This window comes from Arvicanthis niloticus, chromosome 25, assembly GCF_011762505.2.
Source record: "Arvicanthis niloticus isolate mArvNil1 chromosome 25, mArvNil1.pat.X, whole genome shotgun sequence".
NCBI classification, from domain to species: domain Eukaryota; kingdom Metazoa; phylum Chordata; class Mammalia; order Rodentia; family Muridae; genus Arvicanthis; species Arvicanthis niloticus.
The window spans coordinates 25,224,028-25,229,458 of record NC_133433.1 but is presented as its reverse complement, the minus strand read 5'-3'; positions in this window follow the sequence as shown (position 1 = coordinate 25,229,458).

Below are 5,431 nucleotides of genomic sequence, written 5' to 3'. Positions count from 1 at the left end.
TTCTCAATGAGTTAAATGCTAAAGGTGGAATGCCATTTATAATAGCTGTTTGTTTTCAATTGTGTATTTCTTCAAATATTGGCATGCTATTAACCCCATTAGCAAGGCAAATTCAGCCACTGATGGTCATCAGCCCAGAGCAGTTCAAGGCTTTCTTTTTCCATTTTACTTAATTTTTTTTCTTTTACCAGTATATTCCATTTTCCCATTATTTTTGTTCTAGAACAAGGAATTTGGTAATTTGCAAGTAACATACAAGTATGAGCTGAATTTTTATGATGCTGATAGTTGGATACCAGATAATTCAGGTTATATATATATAGCCTCCCAACTGCCAACTCTCCCACTTCTGTTGGTGATGGGAACTTTGAGTTGACGATGAAGCAGAGCCCTGAGAAATAGTCCAGTTTTCAAATTGCACACCCATGATTCTGATGTGAGTCAGTGAAGCATTTTCAAACAAACCTCGCTTCTGATTCCCAAGTGCTGCCTGGTAGACTCTTGTACTTCTGGCTCTGTTACTCTGTTCATCTGCTTTTCAGTTGTCGTTCTCACTGAGAAGACCAGTTTGGCTGTTACTGCAAACTAGTGAACGGGACCTTGGCAAAGTTGTAGCCTCAGAAGCTGGGTGAAGACATCACTGTAGTCTTTTCTGTTGAGGAAACAACAGTTAAGTAGCATCCTCTGGGCAGGTTGGTATGCCTTGTAAGGGTCAGAGGTTACAAAGTCACCACAGTAAAGGCAAGATTCACCTGGAAGATAGTGAAGGTGAGAGGCAGGGTTCATGGGGGATGGGTAATACTCTTTAAGAGAAGATAAGGAGTCAAAAGGGCAGATTCAGGACAATGTGGAGAAGCAGAGGTCAGAATGTGAAAATAGTTTATTGAGAAAGGAAAAAAATGGAGTTATAATTTTAATAGAACAGGCTAAAAACTGCTTCAATGAGAATGGGCAAGATTTAATTAGAGCTGGTGGCTGGGGTGGTACAAAGGCCTCTAGCAAGGCCTTTTCAGAATGACTACAGAATGTTTTAGCAAAATTTGTTTGAGGAAGGGAAAAGCTGACCAGGTAGTGTTGGTCCTTGATTAAGGAAAAGGCACATTAAAGATCAGCACTGGGAAAGGGAATTTGCTTTAGAATAAAAATAATTCTGCTGTGTTTATAGACTGTGAAGGAGAAGCAAGAGAGAGGACTCCCTAAAAGAAAGAGGAGAATAAAAAAGTGATGGATGCTGAGCATGAAGTCAACATAAGGGGTCAGAATTGTAGAGTGAGATGAGGAATATCTTTGAAATGAAGGGAAAGGAAAGATGGTAGCCAGGCATGAGTATACCATGGATGTTTTATTAACTGACTCCCATCTACTCCAGGATAACTGTGCTTCAAAGCATCAGCCACCTGTCTTTGGACCAATATTTATTTTGATTTTTACCAAACTGACATAAACCTAGACATATGGGGGAGGGTGAAACCTCAGTTGAAAATGTCCTCCATTGGATTGGCCTGTGAGCATGACCATGAGGCATTTTCTTGGTTAAGTATTGATGTGGATGGATCCAGCTGGCTGTGGGTGGTGCTACTATTGGGCTGGCTGTTGTGTAAGAAAGCAGGTAAAGCAAGACGTTGGGGAAATCAAGACCCTAAAGCAGTGTTTCTCTATGGCTTCTGAATCAATTCCTACCTTCATGTTTCTGCCATCTTTGAGTTCCTATCCTGACTTCTCCCAATGATCCACTGTGATCTGAACATATAAGTGAAGTAAAGCCTTTTTGCCCCAGGTCATGGTGTTTTTCACAGCAATAGAAAGCAGACTAGAACAATGCTGTTCCTTGTTAGTGCTCATGTCAAGTGAATTATACACATCCCATCTTAAGTTATATTTCTTAAAGCTTAATATATATTAACTAAAATGATTGAATCAAGATGTAAGGACTGTATTGAGCAGACATTGCTCCCTTGGTGATGATAATTTTATGGGGATATTTGCTCCTTCATTTACTATGTAGCCACCGAAATCTTTGGAATACATTTTCCAAAAGAATATCTGCATCAATTGCAGTGAAGTACCAGCTCTTTTCTTTGGCGAGCATTCACAGCATAGAAATGCTGAACTTTTAAGTTTTCAAAAGTGTAATCATTGATAGCTAGCTAATTCTGGAAAGCCATTTGTAAAATGTAAATGCAGTCCTTTTTATATCTTTTAAAAGGAGAAAATACACAGTCTGATTCCACTTTTTAAAATGTTAAGAATAATGTTACATACTCTTGTAATTGTGTCAAGTCTATACTCCGATGAGTGAACAATCAGGAGAATGACAGCTTGACAGAAAATCCTCCCACCCCACCCCACCCCCCAAAATTCACACTTGTTATGTTCAGGTGCAGAGCTGTTCCCACCCTGCTACTCTCTGCAAAGTTCAAGTCTTCCTCTTCATATTCAAAGCCAAATCTCATGGCTTCTTCCTGGAGGAGTATCAGAACTATGTAGTCTCATTAAAATCAGAAGTCTTGGAAGCTTTTCTCTGCCCACATTCAAAAAGCTGAATGACTAAAATTCACTTAAAGCCTTAGAAATAATCACCATTGGAATTTTCTAAGTTCTCACCCAGAATTTAAATGAAATTAAGAGAAAATAAAGCATTATTCTCTGTCAGCACTCCCTTTCCTGCATTTCATTATTATAGCTTAATTCAATATTCTGTTCTCTCCTAAATGAAGACTAAGAACAGGGTCAGCCACCTGTTTCTTCACTTTTTTTTTTAAAGTGATTAAGGATTTGTGCCCTTCTTAAGACTAGACCTTGCTGAGCAGTGGTAGAGCATGGACTTAACTCCAGCACTTAGGAGTCAGAGGCAGGCAGATGTCAGTGAGTTTAAAGCCCTATGGACAGCATAATGTGTTCCAGGATAGCCATGGCTATACAGAGAAACTGGTCTTAAAAAAGAAAAAAAAAAGAAGTAAAAAGAATACACCTGAAAGTTTATGAAGTATTTAGGTCCAGGGGAAAAATATAGCAGAGGAATGCATATGTTTTTCAGAAATAACTTACCTAATATATTCAATAATTTTACCAAAATTCATACAAACCCTTTAAGATCTATAGAGGAATTTTAATACAGTAACATAGTTGCTGTGGCAAGATCACATCCAAAGACCTTTTAGGTCTGTGTGATCTAGCTGGAATGCAGACATGCCCTTAATACATACTTTTAATCCCAAACAATGAAAGTAAGGTTAGTTTGTAGGAGAAAGCAGTGATATTTGAAAGTGACTGCTAATTGAGAGGGCAGGTCAAGTCAGTGAATTCAGTGTTAACTGAGTTCAGCCAATGGAGTTGAGTGAAGTTAAATTTGGTGAGTCAGTTGGGGATCAGTACAGTGAGTGGAGTGCAGTGAACTTGAATTTTCGTTCAGTGCAGGTTAGCAGAGACAATTGAAGCAGAGAAGAAGAAGGAGTCAGAAAATTAGAACAAATTGCCAGAGTTTGAGGCCATGCAGAGCAATTCAGTGAGATGCTGAGAGAAACCAGATTTAAACAGTCAGCTTGGAGAGAGGAGTTTGAGCCAGAATAACTGAGTTGAACCAGCCAGTCAGAGTTCAAAAAGAGATAGAGAAAGTGAGCTTACTCAGCAGTAAACTTCTGAGACAACAATTACATTGGGTGAAGAAAAGTTTCATATCCAAATATCCCAATATAAACCTGTGGTTTCTGACATTAGCCTTCTAGAAATGTGTGGACTTCAGTTATTTGTGTACTACACATGACCATCTTCTTGTTGCTTTTGAATAGTTCAGGTCAGGTCAGACTGTTATTATCCATCTATTTTCATGATCCATTTACAACCCCTCTTCCATTGCCTATGATAAATTCTGCTCAGCAGTGACCTAGTCCCCACATGAAGCCAGGATAGATTTCCCCTAACCTCAAAGCTCAGTCCTGCAAATGTTTTGCATGACTCAGGCTCAACATGAAATTGAGCTTCCTAATGATTGCTTGACTTTGAAAACTCCAGCAGTGCCCCAGAAATAAACACAATAAAGACCTGACTCTCACAGTTTGCCTAAGTGCTTAGTCAGACTACTCAGTCATTTTAGGGTTTCCAAGACTGAGGTGTCTATACTTCAAGGCCCTGTATATTTGATTGCAAAAGTAGATTTTAAGTACATATAAATCTGTCAACTTCTGCCACATCTAGTGTGAGACCTACCTGGCTTCCATCAGCAGTTCTGAGCAAAATGAAGCATAAAAGCCATCAGAACAACAAATGAACTCTCTTAAAAGAACTGTGGAGCATTTATGACTATAAGAAAATCAAGTGAAAAGAGCAATTTTTCTTCTAAAATCTATTATGCAATGAAATTTCATTATTGGCTATCATTTTTCTCTCTTAGAAATGTGAATCATATATGTAGCATACTAAAGAACAATAATATTATTAATAACAAAATCTACTTTCATAGATTCTATGAAAGTATATTACTTGAGGGATTCAGTAATGTTGTGCAAAAATATATGTATATAACAAAAGAGAAAGTAATCACAGGAACTGGAAAAATATATAAATTAGCCTTTAGTTTCCAGTTGTAAACAATGATTAAAGAAGTTGAATCTAACATCTGTCTTGTGTAGTAAGACTCTGCTGACATTCAATCCCCAGTTTTTCCTTTGCCTATGAGCACTAGAATCTTTCTACTCTCTTCTGATCTCCCTGGTGACTTAAGAAGTCACCTGCTAGACATGAGATTGGAGTGAATGTCTTTGTTAAACAAAAAAAGGTACAGTTTCTAAGATATTATATGAATTCTTAGCAAATGACATCATTGGAATAAAACACTTGTAGCTGGCACTTGCTACTTTGAGGGTTGTTTATTCTTCCACACTTCTCTACTCTTTCCTACCCTTTCAATCCCCTAACACTAAATAATAGAAAAACGATATAAAAGGGGGAAAGAGGTGACATTATCATTACACTACTTCCTGCTGACTAGGGTCATAAAGTTCCATGGGGTAACTTTGATCTTGACCATCAGGATATCTAATTTTTTTCTTTCTTCTTTGTACACAACTACTTAACAAACCACAATTATCAACTAACCAATAACCAACTTCTCAGGAACCCAGCATTTACATACACTCTCTAAAGTTCCCAGAATTACAAACATCACATAATTGCAGAAACTATCTACAGCTGATAAAACCATGTCTCTATTAGAGCATGACACAAATCATAGTCTGCTGCTGTGAACAATATGAAGCAGATTCATATCTGACACCTGAGATTAAAATGGAAAAATATATATATACATTTCTGTATTTTTCAAAGAAACCAAAATTTTCATTATATACACCCTTTAATATGCCTGTCATTTGTGGAGCTCTGCAACCTTCTTATAATGAATATATTGTGAGACAATATGTCCTTGATATATGTT